Source organism: Barbatula barbatula (genome assembly GCF_947034865.1).
Source record: "Barbatula barbatula genome assembly, chromosome: 11".
NCBI lineage: Eukaryota > Metazoa > Chordata > Actinopteri > Cypriniformes > Nemacheilidae > Barbatula > Barbatula barbatula.
Window position 1 is genome coordinate 8,901,440 of NC_136774.1, and position 21,592 is coordinate 8,923,031.

Genomic DNA, 21,592 nt, shown 5'->3' on the forward strand with positions numbered 1-21,592 from the left:
TCGGACACTGGATGATTTTCTCAACGCTAGACCAACCTTCCGAACTTCCGAATAAGAAATGCGGCCCAACACTTTTTCAATAGTGAATCACTAGGAATCCAGTTTAATGCTACAACAGTGGCTGCCAGCAGATTTTTTAGATGTAGCCTACAATCAACATTCTTGCATATATATTTACCATCTTGGTTCGTTTGTCCTTGTGGGCAAGCTCAGTGTCCAGCAGCTGGAGTTCTTCCACTGTATGACACGGCCCATTATCGAGCAGGTCTCCTCCATCCTCTGACGCCGTCACAGCTGTAGAAGCCAGCAATTGTCGCTGCATGGCCAGGATTTCTTGTTGATTTTCAACAATTTCTTGCAACTTTTGCAAGACTTTTGTGCGATAGTCTATAAAGCATTTTGAACATCATTGAATATACTTTAATTTAATTTTAAAAGTTAAAAACGGACTTACTCTTTGTGGCTGCTTCAGACGAAGACTGGGGCTCTTCTAAAAGGAGCTGGGAGGCAACTGTTGCAAAATAAAGCAATAAGCCCCAAGAGGCAGTGGGTTACTGGTGTATTTTATAACGTCTTCAGGATAAAAATCAAGGACCAAAACGGACCTTTTTATAAGTTTAAAAGCAATTAATTATTGATAAAGATACACTAATTTAAATAGTCAATATAAACAAAAATTCAATTATATTTTGCACAACCTTGAAGATTTTTAGACACCCGTTGCTGTGGGTTCTTCTGCAGTGATTCTTCTAACCAAATAACCAAATAAACTATTAAATGGAGCCATACTGATAAAATTTCAGGTATGAAAATTAAACAAGAAAAAATATGCTTACAATTCACAGAACAATCACTTGAAATGTCATTGTTGTCTGTTAGAAGTCAAAACGCAAAAGAGAGTCAAATACTGCATGTCTAGTACTAATACTTAAAAACATATTTTGATATTCTACGAACCCATGTCCAGAGAAGTCTTGGGCAAGGGTGTGTCTGTAAATACATAATAAAAAACTGAAAGAACAACAAGACAATTATGTATTAAATTTAATGGCACCAACTTACATTTAGGTGGAACAGGTTTACATGTACTTTTTGTTGACTTCTTCCTAGATAATACTCTGCCATCATCTGAAAATAAGAACAAATTGTGTTAAAATAAAACATAGAGCAGGGCTAGTTAACTTAGCTCCTGGAGGGCTGGTGTCCTGCAGAGTTTAGTTCCAACCCTGATCAAATACTACTAATTATTTGAAATTTATGAACAGGTGTGTTGGATAAGGGTTGGAACTAAACTATGCAGAACACATGCCCTCCAGCCCTAGCATAGAGTTCACAAATACAATTCAAATTGTATGTTAAATCTTATGTCAAATCTACTGTAAATATCTGAAACAAAGTAGCAAAATACAATTTGTCCAAAGAAACTTGCCTATATGAGACACATTCTTTCCTTTAATACATATATATTTTTTAATCAAACAAATCACAAGTGGTTAAATATCTTATTTTAGGGTTATTGAGGTGCCCAAAATGTCACAACTTCAATTTTGTTCATTCATTTGTTTTCTCAGAAACATCTCAGAATAAATGAATAGAGCTTTATGTTAATGTGTGCTTCAGGGAAAAAATATATTTACATAGCATTTAGTAAACTAGAGAATGAGTGACAACAGTTTCTGTTTATAGTTTTAAGAAATGTTTCAGTCTTTTTAAGAGTTGAAATATAGATTTTGGAAGTGATTTGAACTGTTACCACTTGAGGAGGAATCTTTTTCTGACAGAAATCTCCTTGGCTTCTTCTGTGCCCTCTTTTTAGTTCTTGTGGTGTCCTCTGTTTCAATATTTGAAGTCTCCACCACACGGGAACATTTTTCTACAGCATTGCTGTATGAACCTAAAAAAAATGTGGCAAATATACCTTTTTAGCAATGCTCTTGATATTTAGTTTTACAGTTTTTCTCAATTGCTAAAACACTAAAACCCATTGGCTGAACAAACTTATTTAGCTAATTGTGCAATCTGTTGTCAATACCTTAAACCATTTCACATGGTAAAACACAATTTGCAAATCTCACTTAGACTCTTCAGCAAAACGCTAAACACATTCTCATTCTCAAAACACATTCTGCACTCTAATGCACATGTCATCCATACTGGTAAACACAAGTGGCAACAATCAAATACAAATAGAGAACATGTGTCATTGATTGAACACAACCACTCAAAATTGATTTAACCTGTTTCAAATGATGTGACACAACCAATATAAGCAGTTCCGAGAGAAAACAGGTTTTGAAGGTGGGAAGGAGAAAGTCTGAAAATTGATAGAAGAAACAATATGAGAAGACGAGTGCGTATTCGAGGTGGGCAAAGAGGAGGAGGCCAAGAAAGAGGTGGAAGAGGAGGAGGAGGAGGGCAAGAAAGAGGAGGAAGAACCCCCAAAATAGTGCAAAGAGCAAAGCAGAGTAGTAATTTCTGAACAATTTTGAGCTACGATGATAGAACATGTTTTCATTCATCAAAAGACAAATGAGGGAACAATATAAACTTTGTTTTGAGATTAAAAATGTACTTCTCCCTGAGAACTATGTTTTGAACAATGTATTTTCTATTTATTGGTGTATTGTTTACTGACTGCTTGATTTCATTTTGCAAGAGGAGTCAGAGGTTTTGTAAATAGTGCTTGAAGATGAGGTTTTGTGTTCAATGTTTTCAGAAATGGAGCAAGGTTTCAGAAATTGTGTTTTAGCAATTGAGAACAACTGTAATAATGTTCATTAAAATATGAGCAGGGATATTTTTTTAACCTTTAGATGCAGAAAATCTTGCTTTATGTATGTATGAAAAGTCCACAGTGTTTAGAGGGTATTTTATGGATACAATATGAAAATCCTCCATCCCCCTTGAATGTCAATCCCTTGATCTCTCTCTGCATTTCCCCATTCCAGCACTGGATATTGCATATATACAATGGAATTACTTTACCTGTTTTCAGCCAAATTTTTTTTAACTGTAACCTCCTCCAGTTGATCCTGTCAGGCAAACTGCAGCTTTTCACAAGCTGCCGCACATTTGAAAAAGTCCAATAGCAGAATATTTTCCCCTGAAAAAAGTAAATATAAAATACTGTAAATATATGCATATTACAAAAAATTATTGATTGAAAACAAAAACGTACCTCTGTGCTCTCCTCCAACCATGAGGTTGGGACAATTTCAACTGAATTGTCATCTGAAAATTCCACCACTGCATATTGTTTTGTGGCCATCTGTCAAAATGAAATAGGATTTCACAGGATCGGTAGGCAGTTTACAGTAATGTCTTAGATCATTCGGCATTATTATTTAGTAACTGTTTTTTAAAGCAATAACAGTGCTTTATCCTAAATAAGTACTTGTTCATACTAAACCTCTCGTACCTTATTGCTTACTTATTAAATTACATTCTGGAATACTGGATTCTTAGCCAGAATGTCTGCATTTAAAGTAATGAGGTAAGAATGTGTGTAATAAGGATAATGTACAGTCATCCGTATATCGTGACAATGTCTTAGTTTATTGTGCGATAAGAACTTCCTGACTGTACTAGAATGTTTAATATCTTATTTTGAATGACCTATTTTTTTCCTTGCTGTCCATGATGTCCTTAAATGAGACTTGTTTCACAGGAATGTGATCCCTATGGACTGTCCCCACAGAGGAGCGAGAGAGCGAGAGAGCGAGAGAGCGAGAGAGCGAGAGAGCGAGAGAGCGAGAGAGAGAGAGAGCGAGAGAGAGAGAGCGAGAGAGAGAGAGCGAGAGAGAGAGAGCGAGAGAGAGCGAGCGAGAGAGAGAGAGCGAGAGAGAGCGAGCGAGAGAGCGAGAGAGAGAGAGCGAGAGAGAGCGAGAGAGAGAGAGCGAGAGAGAGAGAGCGAGAGAGAGCGAGAGAGAGCGAGAGAGAGAGAGCGAGAGAGAGCGAGAGAGAGAGAGCGAGAGAGAGCGAGAGAGAGAGAGCGAGCGAGAGAGCGAGAGAGAGCGAGAGAGAGAGAGCGAGCGAGAGAGAGAGAGCGAGAGCGAGCGAGAGCGAGAGAGAGCGAGAGAGAGCGAGAGCGAGAGAGAGCGAGAGAGAGCGAGAGAGAGAGAGAGAGAGAGAGAGAGTCATCCGAGAGCGAGAGCGAGTCAACCCATCGCGAGAGCGAGAGCGAGAGCGAGACTTCCTGTGCTCAGTGTTCATGCAGGACGGCCAAGAAAATCAATTCCTGGCCTTTTTCTATCATTATGGCAATTCTTGTCAGCTGGCGTTCTGGTATGAGCTTCATCACTGCATGTCTTGTTTGGACTTTAAAACATCCAAGTGTTCTTGAGTCTAGTGGATCTCTGAACAGTGGTTGAGATCTTTCAAAACATCTACACATCAGCAACTGTGAACCTGAATCTTCCAACTCATCTCTCTCTTCAATGGCCTCACAGCAGTTTCCTTCAGCAAGAATAAATGCATTGTTGGGCCTTTTGGTTTTCGACTTGGAGGCCACCACAGAGAGAGGAGAAGTGGACATCTCTGTGAGACGTTTGACCAATTGAACAAGTGGCTGCCTTCCGGACCTTACAAGCCGCTTTAGCTTTGCGAGATAATTCTCGAATGGGAATGCACTGCATGCATCAAGGCTGCCAAAAGTCATTGCCTCTTCTGATAGATGTACCATTGAATGGATGTTGTACACCAGAAAGTGGTCTCCATACAGTTCTTTTGTTTTCTCAATAAAGTATTGCATTAGCTCTTTGCTGTATCGGTTGTGTTCCCTTGCCAATGTTGGACAAAGCAGAAGACTCAAGGCAACACTAAATGCCATGAAATGGTCGTAAAGTTGGTCACTCAAAATGCCCTTCAGCACGATCTTGCCTGTATAAACAGCAAACTGGCGCAGTTCTGTTGCCTTCCACCTATCAATGTCCTCTAGATTCCGAGGTTTTCGGGCAAAACAGTTTGGAATGGTGTGTCTGAGTAACAGCAGTCTTTGCGTCACCTCATTTATTTGCCCCGCAGACAGTCTTACTTTTCTATCTCCTCTAACCCACTCTGTGATGAGCTTCTTCATAACACCCAGGCAGGCTTGGTGCATGTAGTCAATTGGAAATTGTTGTATCATATCCAACGGGAGCCTCAAAAAGGGAGACACTGGTGCAGTCTCATTCTCCTGACGTATGGCCATTTCAGCACGAAATGCTTCATTGGTGCGCAGAGTGAGATTTTCTACCTCTGGGTACGTTACTCGCCTGGAGACCCATGTGCCTTTCTGAGTGCATTTGTCACAACCAAAATACCCAGAATACTGCTTGATCTTCTTCACCATTGCTCTTGCTGGTGCATCGCACACAAAACATCTGATCCTAATCTTTTTTCCATCCAGACCATTGTCGAGGAGCTCTTGGATGTCATTTATGGCTTCCTCAGCAAAATCCAGATCTTTTGGTTCGGTGGGACCAAGTGTCAGTGTGACAGGAAAAACACTAATGGGGTTTAGGTGAATAGCACAGAGGATGGGCCAAAGATGTGTCCTGCTGCTTTTAAAAATGGGTAGGCCATCAATATTAAATGATAGCTCCAGTGTACTCACTCTTTCAATCATCTCTGTTGGATAAAGTTTTAACTGCTCACTAATGCTCTCTCTTAAATTAAAATGAACACACTCCATTCCTGACTTTCGTGCTGATGTAACAGTCCTTGGAGTTTTCAGCAATGTCCTTGCTGTGGATGGGAGCTCTGGGTGTCCATTTCTTTTAAGTCCTCTCAGGAGATCATCTAAAGCATTATGCGTGATGCTGTGCTTTATTGCCCATTCATGCAGAAATGTTGGGAGTGAAGTTGAGGCTGTTTCATTTTCACTCTCAGTTCCTGCAGTGCAGCTTTCCTCACTGAGCGCATTGTTCACACTCTCATGTCCAGGGACCCGTTTCAGAAAGCAGGGTAAGTGCAAACTCAGAGTAAGTTAACCCCAGAAAACGGGATACTCTGGGTTTTCAGTTTCAGAACGCGAGGTATATCAAACCCGTGACCGCGGGGTAAGTCAAGCCCGTTTCAGAAATCAAGGTATCTTATACTTAGAGTGAGTAACCATAGTAACCTACTCTGTGAACCTAACCTGGTCTGGAGCAGGTTTTATTCCACTAACCTGAGGTTTGTTACAATCTCCGCCCCTTTTAGAAGCGCGAGTGGTGTTGAAATTGCCTTCGTCGTTTGTTTTTTCATTCGTTTTCCTTAATCGCGCACAAGTTCGTAACACAGACATTAAATGTCCGTTTATTCAGGAACCCGTAGACGAGGAAGCTGCATTAATACAGAGAGAGTTACATTTACGTCGGGAGAGAATATATGGTGAAGCCACGTTTGGATGTTTTATCATATCCGGAGGATTCTTTTATTTGAGCGGCACAGTTTTTCTTTACAGTCCATTAAATATATTCATAATCTGCTTCATCCTTACATCACAAACCTCACTCGTCGTGGCTGCGCTCTTACATCTGAGCAGATTCTCTGTATGGCTTTACGTTTCTTAACTAATGGAAGCTTTCTTTATAACACCGGGGATGCAGAACACGTTAGCAAGGCAACTGTATGCAGAGCAGTAAGAAAAGTGTGCATCGCTCTCAAGGACTTTATATACATTTGTGTTAAGTTTCCTGTGAGAGTCATCAAAGAGGAGTTTCATAAGATTGCAGGTGAATGGTGAACGTCTTTCTGAATAAGCTGATCAAATAAATGTGGTCTTGCTGCCAACTCTAATAATTCAAATACCCTTTAGGATTTCCCAATGTGATTGGGTGCACATTTAAAAGGTCCCACTCGCCCCGTTCTTCTCTGGCTTCGAACTGCCGTCGGTCAGAACGAGGGACGGGCGCTCTAACCACGAGCCTAACGACCGCAGTCCCTTTTGCGTCTGTCGCTAGAGCATCTCTAGCTGGCCTCCATCTCTAGCTGGCCTCCACAGCCGGAGCAGGGGCAAGCATGGCCAGTTTTTTGTCTTCTACAGCCACAGTGCTCGGTTCTCATATACTCAAAACTTTCAAGGCCAGTTTATTAAATATATCAAACATTTCCCAGTCAGGCATCCTACTACCAAGAGCATTTAAACTCATCGGACTGAATGATGTTTTTAAATTTTATTCTCAGCTGCTGCCATGTTCTTTTTATTGCAGAAGGATTGCACCTACATGACAAAAAATCGTAGGTATATATGTTTATATATACATATATATATATATATAGTGCCTCCAATTCGACTGGCGAGAAATAAACGGAGCGCTTTTTGTCACGTGGCGTTGCCATGGTGAATCGTGTTATCTTCGCTCAATTGATGATGGCTTTTTAAAGCCGCGATGAACACGAGTAACCTCGGGTGAACTTACTCAGAGTGGATTGAACTGATTGAAACCAGCTGTTCTGAAACAGAAAACTCAGAGTAGCGATTATCTGAGTAAATCAACTCAGAGTTCATATTTTAACTCAGTGTTGCTTGAACCTCCTTATTGAAACGGGTCCCAGAACTGCAACACTCCCCACTGAAACTAACATCAACAGTACCAACAGAACTTGAGATGTCATCATCAATGTCCATTCTTTCAGCATATCCTTCTTGAGGTGCTAATGGTTGATCTAATCGTTCCTCCTCCACAGGACTTTCATCCAATGATCTTCGTGCATATTTCCACTGCCTTGTGTATCGCTGCCTCTTAGATTTTGAATCCATTCTAAAGCCAATATACTGGACTTAATTAAAATGTGGTCATAACATATTTCACAATAATTCATTAAACATCACATTCATAAATTCATAATTTGCAATGCAGCCTTAAAGTTGCCCTTTTAACAAAAAATTATACTTGGCAGATTATTGCTGACCAAAAAAGTAGTAATAGTAGTAAGAAAATAGTGATATGCAGTTTGTCATGATTAGATTGGAATTTAAAAGTAAAAGTTTCAAGTAAATGTAAGTGTTCCACTGACGGAACAGGTTGAACAGGTTAAGGTGCAAGGTATACATTTTGTTGTGTGTTCCCTGCGCTGGAACTCACAGCCTTTTGAATTATTGAGCTGCACAGGAACACTTTAGGAACATTATTGATAGCCACTGATGATGTGATATATAAAAATGTTGTACTATGATCTAAATATTTGGGTTTACACACCTGAGGAAGACGAGAACTTCTACCTTAGTGACACTGCTCGTTTCTCAATGTTATACAAATAAAGTAATCTATTTGTCTTTGTTGTATATTGCATGTTGAATCCGTTTTTCAATAATCTGTTACACGTCAACCCAGCAGGTGGCGATATGACAGTATGTATGCGAATCGTCAATAAACCGGAAGAAGAATCTTGTTCACCATGATTGCATGAGCTCAGTTGTGCACAAAGCACATGATTTGAAGTCGTTTGGCGTTTTTGATATGCGGTTAAAAGGTAAGCGTTTATTATTATTAAGTTTTTTGAAAAAAAATTGAATACTCTTTTCATAGGTTCTTTCATATTGTTTAGTTAGTAGACTGTGAGAGTTTGGTACACTGCATTGCCAGCTGATACGAGAAAACCTTTAACCTTATTGTTAGTTATCAGTTTATTCGAAAGTGTATAATTTTTAAAGTAAAAAACGTTTTGCTTGTTGCCAGAGCTTTATCATTGCATAAACCCTAACATGAGTCTGCACTCGCCTCCACGTCCGCTTACTTTAAACCACGAGAACGTACAGTATTTCGAATTGTTTTGGTCCACAACAAACATAGCGCTGATAAGGCAGAAATGGGAATGAAATCTAATAACAGTTTGAATAACTCTTACGGGGCTGTACACTGCAACACGTATGTCCTATGCTAGTTACCCGTCTATTATGTGATACCCGCATGTGTTTTTTTTTTCAAAAATAAGAAACGTTTATACTTGTGCTAAAATAGTTTGGCATGTACCACAAAACCTCTGTAGCACCAGTCCTATGTGAAAAAAAAGTTAACGTACCGCCCTTCTTCAAAAACTGCTGCAACAGAGATAACAAAATTCTTAAAGATGGTATTTGTAGAAATGCAATCTTGAACAGTTCTGAAGTGTCTTTTCTGTTCTAAAATGACTACCACTGTGTACAAGTCATTGATGTTAAGTGATGAGTTTTGGGCTCAAATTGGCATTTAAAGTCACACCAAAGGTGTTAATCTGTGTTTAAGACGTGGATTTATGCAGAACAGTAAAGTTCTTAAACACTGACTGAATCAGTAATTTCTTTCTGAAACTTGCCCTATACATAGGTATTGTCATATTGGAAAAGATAAGGGCCCTCCCCAAATTGTTGCTATAAAATTAGAAGCACACAATTCCATAGAATATCATATGCTGTAACGTTAAGATTAGTACCCACAGAAATGCCTAAAGTAGTCAAACCTGTACATTAGGAGGGGCGGCCCGAAACCTTTGGCAATATAATGTATGTATGTAAGTAATGCTTTAGTTTTTTATTTTTATTTATGCTATATACCATTAGATTATGTAAAGCTTGTTTAAGCCACCTCAGTGTTATTTAAAACATTAATGAAATATCCTATCATCAGACTTTCTTTTCAGGTAACTTTGTATGAACCACAAAATGTATCAACTTACATTCTAAAACAAGGCCTAGCCCCTTTGTCGTCTTCAGTGGGAAAACGTTGGCGTCTTCTGAAATAAAAATGTTTGTCATGCTTTAAATAAAGGTATAGGTTGTTTGCAAGTGAAAAAAGTGCAGGGGAAAAGATATCTATCTAACAGTTTTATTTTAGTTGACTTGTGAAACCTTTTTATGCATCCCTGAAACAAGTGAGTTTCACAATATTTTTAATTTATCTTTTTTATTTTCAAGTGCTTGGAGACTTTGTCTGTTGTCTGGGGGGGGGTCTATAATTACCATTGAATATAACGTCAACTGGAAAGTTAACATAAATTGGCAGAGGTTAACTTTAGTTTAGTTAAAGCTAGTTTAGTCAGTTTAGTGTTAGTTAAACAGTGAAACATAAATACAAATAAATAAAAAATAAATTGATTTAATTGCCAATATACTTACAATGCCAGTGATGTTCTGTAAGGGGCACTTTAAACAGTTTATTTAGCTGCTGTTGAAACAAGAAAAACATGGCAACATATGAGTTTGAGATCCATTTAGTTTCATCAGTGATTACTGACTAAATATGTTTTGATGAACATGGCAAGCTAGCGATGCAGGATGCTAGAATGTTTGCTTAATAACAAAAAACTGTCTCCCTTGGAGTATTACTGATAACTAACTTGCTGCATGACATTGCATTAACTGATTTAAACCCAAATACAGAGAAGGGTGTCTGACAGTCACGCAAAACATATACTTACAATAAGCCAAAGACGCTCTGTGAAAGGGCTCTTAAAAGAGCCTTTGGGGTATACTGTAGGTAGCTGCTGTTGACACACACAAAAAAGAGCAAACATGACTAAATACCATGACATAAAATATGAGGAACATGAAAAACAAGATATGCAGAGTAACTGCTATGTTTGTTACTTACTGCAATCAGATGCCAATTGACTCTGGAAAAAAGAATAATTATTTTAATGGAATAAATTCACAGATATATGTACATTGCAATTTATATGTGCTCCAACAATTTGAAGAATATTGAAACCCACTAACAAGAGAGAAGGGGTACTGCAGGACCAGGATTGGGAAACGTGTGATAAAGTAAATATCTGTATGTTCATTTAAATATTTATGGCTGTAAAACGCATGCTGCGGCTTTACTAGATCTGCGAAAACTAACTTTTACTGTTCCATCAGCCAATGAGACGAGATTTTGTAGGAGAGACACCTCGTTATACATTCCACCAGCACAGAAAATCAAAGCGAGCCACGGTATTTGTGAATGCGCATCCAGTTTTGTGCAAGAGCAGAGGTTGTCAAGTCTGTCTATGAGCACTTGGCCTGTGCGAAGGTCTCTTGCTGGCAGCCAAGGCAAACATTTGTATTTCTTTCAAGTAACGTTACCAAGTTAGGTGTGACTGTTCGAAACGATTTATTTTATTTTAATCCGTGCGAATTTGCCCCATTAGCACAACGTGACGTTAACGGAAAGAACGAGTTATTGTAGAAAAAGAAGGAAAGTGGTACTAACAGATGTGCTATAGCTTACTGTTACATGTACATGAAATGTAGGTATAGGGGGTTGATTTTATTCTGTTCAGTGGGTTTCATGTGAAAGCGGCAGTTTTTTTATTTTAAGTGGTGAAACCGATCTCCTTCCTGCTGCGAGGTAAACTAGATTTTTTCAGATTTTTAAACATAACGTTACATTTAGGTTTATACGTTTAGCTTAAAACATTGACCGGTCAAGAGAAAATAATTACCTCAGGAAAACGGTCAGTGATTCCAGTTAGAGTGAAATATGCAGCTATGCGCGCACACGTACAGTACCTGCCCTCAGTCATGTTTCGCGTCCTGCGAGTTGACTTTAATTGTGGGAGATTTTTGTCTATTTCGTTCATATTTACAATGACATTTAAACTATGAAAAAGGTAAGAATATCTAAGTTGTAAAACTAATTCGGGCACATATAGGAAGTTCGTTTCACACAGCTTTTAAGTATCCCAATACCCTATTGTGTATTTTGTGAAAATGTGTTTTCAATGACGAAATGGACAAAAATCTGACACAATTAAAATCAACTCGCAGGAACGCGAAACATGACTGAGGGCAGGTACTGTAAGTGTATTTTACTATAACTGGAATCACTGACCGTTTTCCTGAGGTAATTATTTTCTCTTGACCGTCAATGTTTTAAGCTAAACGTATAAACCTAAATGTAACGTTATGTGCTAATTGTGCAATGACATTTAAAACGTAAATACTCACTACAGATTTATTTTTATATAGGCAGGTTAAATTAAAGTATTTTACATCAGGATAGCTGACGGGACCGGAGGTTCCTCTCAGAAGGCAGTCGCTCTGTGCGCGCGCGGTGGCCACAGACCCGTTTATAGGCTGCCCGCATTCAGGGTTCGCGGGCACCGCACGCGAGCAAGATGTAACTCTTTTGACTTTTTTTTTCGTTTATTATTTTCGTTTTTCTTAGAAAATATATGCATTTATATAACGATAAAACTCAATAAATTATGAATATAAAAATATGATTTTAAATACAGTGTGCAACATAATTGAAATCTGAAAGAGGGTTGGCCAGCACTTGTTTTTTGCTATTGAATGCCTAGAACAGGCTATTATGCAGACTATGCAGTTATATAGCTAGTACAAGCTGCCCTAAAATGTTCATGTATTACATTAGCTGCTACTTAATGTGTCACTGTAAAAGAGAATTTTGTGTAACTAGAATGCATATTGATTAAAATTCATCTTTGTGTTTGCTATACTAGTTCAAAGCAGTTATTCCCTAAAGTTTATCAAGATTATTTATTTTAATACTCAATAACAACAATCACAAGCTTATGCCTTTGTATTTAAATGTATGAGGTAGAGCCCGACCGATATATCGGCCGGCCGATATTATCGGCCGATATGAGCTAATGGCATTTAAATCGGCATCGGCGTTTATAACGGCCGATAAAACATGAGAAAAAGAGTCTCATGCTTCACTCATGTTATGAGTGTTGCATAGTTTGCCCACCAGAGGGCGGTCTGCAACTCCCCAGTTGACAACAGCGGCGTCGTTCGAACGGGACGGCCGAGACCTTTCCAACGAGCCCGGCCACGCATCGCTGCGACCTTCCCTCGCGGAGATACGGACCGAAACGTCGGCCGTTTTCAATCCGGAAATGGCGCCTCTTTCCCGGATCGGCCGGCCCGGCGAGCCGCTAGCTTGAAACTCGGCTTCTTCCGCCGGGTGCTGGCGGTCTCCGAGTCCGCCCAGGTCAGCCCGCTGCTCGGGCAGGTCCCCCGGGTGAATCGCGGGACTAGCTGGGACTCTCTTAAGGTAGAGCTGGCGAAAACAACTTTGTCGTTCGTCATGTGAAATGATTGTAGATTTAGTTCATACACTGCATATAAAAACGGTGTGGTAGTTCTAGCTAACGGTCCTATCATTATCACTTCTAAATATTCTGTAACATCACTTACAGCCGCTAATGCATTGCTATATTAGATTAGCCACAAAGCTAACTAAAACCATGTTTATCAGTGGAAGAACGCGAACGTTAATAAGAGGTCAAACTATAACGTTAGCGTTTAACTTATTCTAAATATATCTGCAGTGTTTCCCACATAATGACCGCGTATCTGTGGCAGGGGGCGCGTGTAGTAAATGACTAGAAGTTATGTACAGCGTGCCTCGAAAAAACAACTGTTACGTTATTCTAACGCTAATCAAGTTAAAGTTTGCCTGTTCATTCATTCCTGCCAATATATAATAATTAATTCCTGCTCATGCACAGACAGTTGTGTAAGGTTACAACGTTAGGGGAACGTTATCTAAAGGTTACAACGTTTTGAGAACATTCTACATTGTTTTAATTATATTTTGGTATTATTTATTTATTTTATATTTATTTATTGTATATGTAGCTATACATTTAACTTATTTTAATTTTATTATGGTTTTGTGGAATATTGAATTTGTTTGGTATAGCTCTTTTACTTTAACTTTAACTTATAATTTATTTACAGTTCACACTGTTAAAACCAGCTTCAACTGGAAGTAAATAAAAGTGTTAAATGTTTAAAACCAGACTGTTTTGTGATCATTGAAAAATATATACTTTAAATGTGCAATTGTTTAGTCATTGAGACTGTAATCTAAGGCTTTTTTTAACATCCCTTCTGGAAAATGGTTTATACAGCCCACATACCTAGAACAGGCAGATATTTTGCTATTGAATGTTGTGTAAGTGCAGTTTATAGGAAATGGGTCTAATATCCAGTTTATTTTCAAAATCAAAATATCGGCTTATAAATCGGCTCTTTTCAAGTTAATATCGGCATCGGCATCGGCCCCCAAAAATCCATATCGGTCGGGCTCTAGTATGAGGTGTTAACACATTGTTATTCTTTTTCCTTTTTTTGAAAAAGTGGATGCCAGTCCCTGTTTGTTTGGTCTTTAATTCAACAAACCAAGGAAATGACATATCATGTGTCACTCATAAGCCGATGGATGAGAAAGTGTTTTTAAGGTGCAGTTGAAAGGTAAACATGATCTGTTTGATGTGTGGAAATTGTTGTTTTTTATCTTGGTCATTGGTGGGTTTGTAAATAAAATTGTGACATCTTTCAAAATTGTATCCATGTTTCCCCGACCTATGGCGTTTTACAACAAGTTAATGACTCTTTTGACGACTATTGTAGTAGTATTGATGTGTCTATTAAAACTAAAGGTATTACCTGAACATAAACATTTGTGAGAAGTGTTTCGCTTGTGTGTGTGGCAAGTATTAAAGTTATAATCGTTGATAAATTTTAATCTATACAAAGTTCCTTAAGTCGTCCACTTGTTAAAAAATGCTATAGGTCGGGGGAAACATCATATATATATATATACTCGTGTATATATGAGTTTTTAAATTTCTTACCTGTTTCCCCATCTTTTTTCTAGTCAAATGACTCATCCCACTCAATCCAGTGGCCTCCTAAGAAAGAAGACGCTGTTCGGTCTTCTAATTTGTAGCGGCTTCCACAGATTGAGTCAATCGAGAATTTGTGATCTCCATCAACTGAATAGCCACTTGAATAAGCGTCTGCTTAACTGACTTTGTGAGCTCTTAAGAACATTCTCAAACAGGAGTGTGCTGCCTGCAAGCAGCGAGAAATTCATTGTTTCTGTAAAATAGGCTGGATTTTGTACATCATGAAGCATGTGGTAATTTGCTCAGCAGACATTCGCACCTTTGTCTCATCAGTCTACGAATGGTTGGTCAGTATTCACTTCAGCATGGTCCTAGCAGTGTACAAAGAGTGAACTAGCACAGGTCAGTAGGTTTTAACCTGTCAGTGTCACCTCAAATTAATTTGAAACCTTTAGAAAAGTTTGATTGATTGAGTTCTTGTAATTTGTTCTTGTATTCTCTTTTTAAACATGGCCTGGTGTATGTAGGCAATTGGGAATTGCACTATACATTGGAAACCTTCATGAAGCATAAAGCGAGTTAACCACAACAACAATAGGTCAGTCCATCTTTCATGCCCTTTAGTGTTTGTTTTTCTCAACGGTAGTACGTTTAAATTCATTGTATGACTGGATTCTGTATGCAGTGATTAGTAGTAATTGACAAAAAGTAAAAATAGTAATTTAACCAAATGTATCCATTGCATTTAGCTTTGTCCACATATTTGACCATTCCCTGCATTACTTTTCTAAATCTTTTTGTGATGTATACAAAATATTTAATCATATTAATACAGAATCTGTATAGCTTGACAAGCTATAGTATCATTTGTCAATATTGTTATTGGCTTACTTTCTTTTTATGTTGTTCAAATATTGTCATGTGGTATTTGATTAATGAAAATAATTCATCAGATTAATCTTTCTCTGCTGTCTCTCCAGTCATTTATTTATGGCAAGATGTGGAATCACACTTTTCCTGGCTTTCCTGGTTTTGCCTGGCTGTCAGTGCAGCAAAGAAATAATTTGTTGTTCCTGAGTTTTGTAATGACATTTTAACAATCCTGTCTGTAGCAAACAGTAGTGCAATAAAACACTTGTTTATAAACAATACATATACTGTTGTTGTCGGAGCCGGCCAGTCAATTGTGCAGTGCAACTTCTGCCAGTTTCACCCATAATCTTTACAGCACTATCCTCAGGAAAAGTGTTTACCACTCAGCAGTAATGCATTGGTTGATTGCAGCATGCATTTGTGGGAACTCGTAATAATAAAGGAAAGCAAATTGACTGCCTAAAATATGATTGCTGTTTCCATCCTCTTTCCCCTATATTAAAATGGCACTGAGAACTAACAGTTGCAAAGAAAATCCTTGTTTTTTTTAGTTAACACATTAGCCATTAGATTTGCACATATATTTTTTTGAAATGTAAATGTGCTCTATAACAAATCTTATGTGACATTTAATCATGGTGACTGTGTAACATGCAGTCACAGTGTCCCCCAGTATCATAATGCTATATATTATGATATAATTCCTAGGGTTATCATATATACAGTATATATATGGAATAACCGTTGTTGTTGTATTGTTTCTGCTGCTGCTATTAATCTACTATTGTTTTTGCAGGTGTTCATCTGTTAGGACCAAGTGTCAGCTTTACAGAAAGGCACAGATGGGGTGAACATAAAAAAGGTTTCCCCAACTTCAGCATAATTCAAATGGACACACTCCATCCCTGACAAGGCTTGTTTTAATTGTCTTGCAACAATTCCCTTGATGTTAGGAGTGCTTGATGTCCTTTTATTTAGTGAGATCAGTGAGTGAATGTTTTGAGAATGAGTATTTTCCCTGTATTGATTCTGCATAAGTGTATTATTTTCCCAGTCATTTCTCTTGTTCCATATGTTTGATTTATTTCTAATTTAATAAAACCATTTAAGCCGCTTGTAATTGTAGTGATGTGTACTGTTTGTTTAGGCTTGCCTGAAAGATGATTGGCCGGCAATGTCTAATTTCAGCAATTTCAATAATGGTAAACCTCAAAAAATATTTAATAAACATCTACTCCCTATTTTTCCAGTAAGCAGAGTACAGAAGTGTTTGCCTCTATATGTTGTCACTTATGTAGTGTTTAGTCCCCATGTCTTTCAGAGACGGGGCAGTATTCTGTACTTTATGTACTGTCTTACAATAACTGAACTCATGTTACACATGATTCAACACTGTAAAACTGTCAATATGTATCGATAAATACATACAAAAAACACTGATGACACACGTGGGATTTCTACACTTTTCCTAATCTTACTGACCTGATTCGTAATTTGCTTGAAGACCTGTGAAAATGGTAAGAAACTGTCAGACTCATTAGGATCACATTAGGTAATTTATATTTGGATATTAAAAGTGTTTGTGTGGTGCCTTTAAGACTTACTGTGACCCTTCATTAAAAAAAATGTTAAAGTATATTTTTAATTAGTTATTAACCTAAAGGGAAACCGTACAGAACGTTCCCTGCATGTTATTTTTTGCATGTATAGCCCCAAAAAATAACCTGAAGGGAACGTTCCGGGAACGTTAGCTGTTGGTTAGAAAAAACTAACATGCAGGGAACGTTCCGGGAAGGTTAGCTGTTGGTTAGAAGAAACTAACATGCAGGGAACGTTCCGGTAACGTTCGCTGTTGATTAGAAAAACTTAACATGCAGGGAACGTTCTGTGAACGTTCGCTGTTGGTTAGAAAAAACTAACATGCAGGGAACGTTTCGGGAACGTTAGCTTTTGGTTAGGAAAAATATAACCTACAGGGAACGTTCTGTGAACGTTTCCCTGTGGTTCCCAACGAAAAAACCAAATGGGAACCATAGGGGAACGTTCTGTGTTTGCTGGGTTCATATAAACTGCCCGTGGTCCCGTCCACTGGCAGTTTATAGTAATGGGTGACGCGTATTAAGTTCGTGGACACACTTTAGAATAATCTATATGCATTGACGACCCCGTTAGTCTGTTGGTACACTTTAATAGACATACATATGTAAACATCAATTCACAGAATGCTTATTTATGCTTAAAAACGAGTTTCCACCAACTCACTATGCGTGGTGCGTTCATTTAAACTGCCCGTGGTCCCGTCCACAAACCTCATAGGCGAAGTCCATTCAAATAAACTGCATGTGGTCATTTCCACCTGTAGATTACAGTAGAAGTCCACACGTATGAAGTTCGTGGACACACTTTATAGTAATCTATATGCGTTGACGACCCCGTTAGTCTGTTGATACACTTTAATAGACATACATATGTAAACATCAATTCTCAGAATGCTTATTTATGCTTAAAAATGAGTTTCCACCAACTCACTACGCGTGTTGCATTAATATAAACTGCCCGTGGTCCCGTCCACTGGCAGTTTATAGTAATGGGCGACGCGTATTAAGTTCGTGGACACACTTTAGAATAATCTATATGCATTGACGACCCTGTTAGTCTGTTGATACACTTTAATAGACATACATATGTTAGCAGCAACTCACATAATGCTTATTAATGCTTAAAAACGAGTTTCCACCAACTCACTACGCGTTGTCCATTCATAAGCTGCACGTGGTCCTGTCCACCTGCAGTTTATAGTAATGGGCGACGCGTATTAACTTGGTGGACAAAGCCCCAAAAGGTGGTTGTCCACAAACCTATTACGCATAGTCCATTCATATAAATTGCATGTGGTCATTTCCACCTGTAGATTACAGTAGTAGTCCACACGTATGAAGTTCGTGGACACACTTTAGAATAATCTATATGCATTGACGACCCCGTTATTCTGTTGATACACTTTAATAGACATACATATGTAAACATCAATTCACAGAATGCTTATTTATGCTTAAAAAATGAGTTTCCACCAACTCACTACGCGTGGCGCATTCACATAGACTGCAGGTGGACACTTCCTGTTTGACTTAGTGAAAAACAGAGAAATGTCCACCTCCAGTTTATTTTAATGGGCCAAGCGTATTAAGTTCGCGGACACACTTTATAGTAATCTATATGCATTAACGACCCTGTTAGTCTGTTGGTACACTTAAATAGACATACATATGTAAGCAGCAACTCACAGATGACGGAATTATGCCCTTAAAGTGGTTGTCCACAAACCTAATACGCGTGTGCCGTTCATATAAACGTAAGGTGGTCGATTACCAAAAAAACTACAACGGACTACAAATATGGCACACGACCGGAACCAGCTTCCGGTTTTCTGCCATGTTTGTAGTCCTGCGTAGTTCTTTTCTTTATTCGATTCCCCAGGCGTTTATAATCAATTAAATGAATAAACAACGACGCGATTCACACATTCAACTTTATTAGACACACATATGTTAGCAGCAACTCACAAAAGACACGATAATGGCCTTAAAAATGAATGAGTTTCCACCAACTCACTACGCGTGGTGCATTCATTTAAACTGCCCGTGGTCCCGTCCACCTGCAGTTTATAGTAATGGGCGACGCGTATTAAGTTCGCGGACACACTTTAGAATAATCTATATGCATTGACGACCCTGTTATTCTGTTGATACACTTTAATAGACATACATATGTAAACATCAATTCTCAGAATGCTTATTTATGCTTAAAAATGAGTTTCCACCAACTCACTACGCGTGGTGCATTCATTTAAACTGCCCGTGGTCCCGTCCACCTGCAGTTTATAGTAATGGGCGACGCGTATTAAGTTCGCGGAAACACTTTATAGTAATCTATATGCATTGACGACCCCGTTAGTCTGTTGGTACACTTTAATAGACATACATATGTTAGCAGCAACTCACATAATGCTTATTAATGCTTAAAAACGAGTTTCCACCAACTCACTACGCGTTGTCCATTCATAAACTGCACGTGGTCCTGTCCACCTGCAGTTTATAGTAATGGGCGACGCGTATTAACTTGGTGGACAAAGCCCCAAAAGGTGGTTGTCCACAAACCTATTACGCACAGTCCATTCATATAAATTGCATGTGGTCCCGTCCACCTGCAGTTTATTTTAATGGGCGACACGTATGAAGTTCGTGGACACACTTTAGAATAATCTATATGCATTAACGACCCTGTTAGTCTGTTGATACACTTTAATAGACACACATATGTTAGCAGCAACTCACATAATGCTTATTTATGCTTAAAAACGAGTTTCCACCAACTCACTACGCGTTGTCCATTCATATAAACTGCAGGTGGTCACTTCCTGTATGACTTAGTGAAAAACGGAGAAATGTCCACCTCCAGTTTATTTTAATGGGCGACACGTATTAAGTTCGTGGACACACTTTATAGTAAACTATATGCATTGACGACCATGTAAATCTGTTGGTACCCTTTAATAGACATACATATGTTAGCAGCAACTCACAGATGACGGAATTATGCCCTTAAAGTGGTTGTCCACAAACCGAATACGCGTGTGCCGTTCATATAAGCGTAAGGTGGTCGATTACCAAAAAAACTACAACGGACTACAAATATGGCACACGACCGGAACCAGCTTCCGGTTTCGTGCCATGTTTGTAGTCCTGCGTAGTTTTCTTCTTTATTCGATACCCCAGACGTTTATAATCAATTATATGAATAAACAGAGACGCGATTCACATATTAAACTTTATTAGACACACATATGTTCGCAAGAACTCACATAATACTTATTTATGCTTAAAAACGGCTGCGGGTGGTCACTTCCTGGTTGCCATATTTGTAGTCCTTTGTAGTTTTTCTCGTTACTTAGTTTCGCCAGGCTTTTCTTGTTTACTTTTTTCCCGACGTATTTATATATACGACTAAAGAACCACCTTATTACCTTAGTACACTTTATACAACATACATTTGTTATTATCGACTCGTAGAAGGCTGTATTTTGCCTTAAAACGGGTCGTCCACCAACTTAATACACGTGGTCAATTCAAATAAATGGATGGCGGTCGCTTCCTGCGTGACTTGGCGAAAAACAGAGAAACGTCCACCTGCAGCTTATTTGAACGGGCCACGTGTATCAAGTTGGTGGACATAATACTTATTAGCAATGTTTAACTTAAAAATATACATTTATATGTTTCAAAAAACACATTATTCAACGAGTACACTTTATTGTACACATATATGTTGGTATGGAATCATAAAATGCTCATTTTGACTATTAAGATGTCCTCTTTTACGTTCAAGGCTTCCTTTTCAAGCCTCGTCCATTGAAATGAATGGGTTGCAGAGTAATACATAAAAAATGATTTAAAATACTTTTCGGGCACCCACGCATTTGGCCTTTCACTATGTCGCTTGTGGGACTGTGACGCAAGTGACTGTGATGTTTGGGGTCTCTCGGGACCCCCGGGGCCTTTGCCGTAAATGTCCTTGTATACATTGCTCAATGCATGAACCGAAGCGTACACGCGCCGTTATTACATTGCGTGCATGCTCCTAGGCCCGCTCTATGCACGATGCATACGGTGACGCATACAGCGCATGCGTCACAGTCTGCTGTTATAGCAGCGCTTGTATGCGTCACGGTCTGCTCTATGCACGATGCATTCGGTGACGCGTGCAGCGCGTGCATGCGTCACGGTTTGATGTCGTAACAGCGCATGCATGCGACGCGGTCTGCTCTATGCACGGTGCATTCGGTGACGCATACATGCATTCAGTGACGCATACTCTCTCCCTATTTTGACCTTTCGACACCCAAACAAAGTCACAGAGTCGCCCGGCTTTTCCGCACGGCCGGTGGATGACGGGCGGTTGCTCGTGACCCGGTTTCGGGTCGGTTGACCCTTTCGGGAATATGTCCACGAAACACATTTGCAAAAGCCATTCAAATAAGCTATACGAGGAAATTTCCAGGAAGGTCCGAGGGGTCCCGTATTCTAGATTCTGGCCCGTCGGGCGGCCCCCGACAACATACCGAGAGCACATCGCCCTGGAGGATCAGGGAATGTTTTTGCACCCAATCACAATATTAAGCTCACAGCCTCGT

At 39.0% G+C, this 21,592-nt stretch overlaps 1 long non-coding RNA gene across 1 annotated transcript; it reads left to right on the forward strand.

Moving 5' to 3' along the window:
* Nucleotides 1–8,332: 8,332 nt before the first annotated feature.
* On the forward strand, nt 8,333–16,830 carry LOC306900912. Its single transcript, XR_013787340.1, has 5 exons — nt 8,333–8,436; nt 14,039–14,152; nt 14,559–14,931; nt 15,057–15,127; nt 16,199–16,830. It is a non-coding gene; the product is annotated as an uncharacterized lncRNA (long non-coding RNA).
* The last annotated feature ends 4,762 nt before the right edge of the window (nt 16,831–21,592 follow it).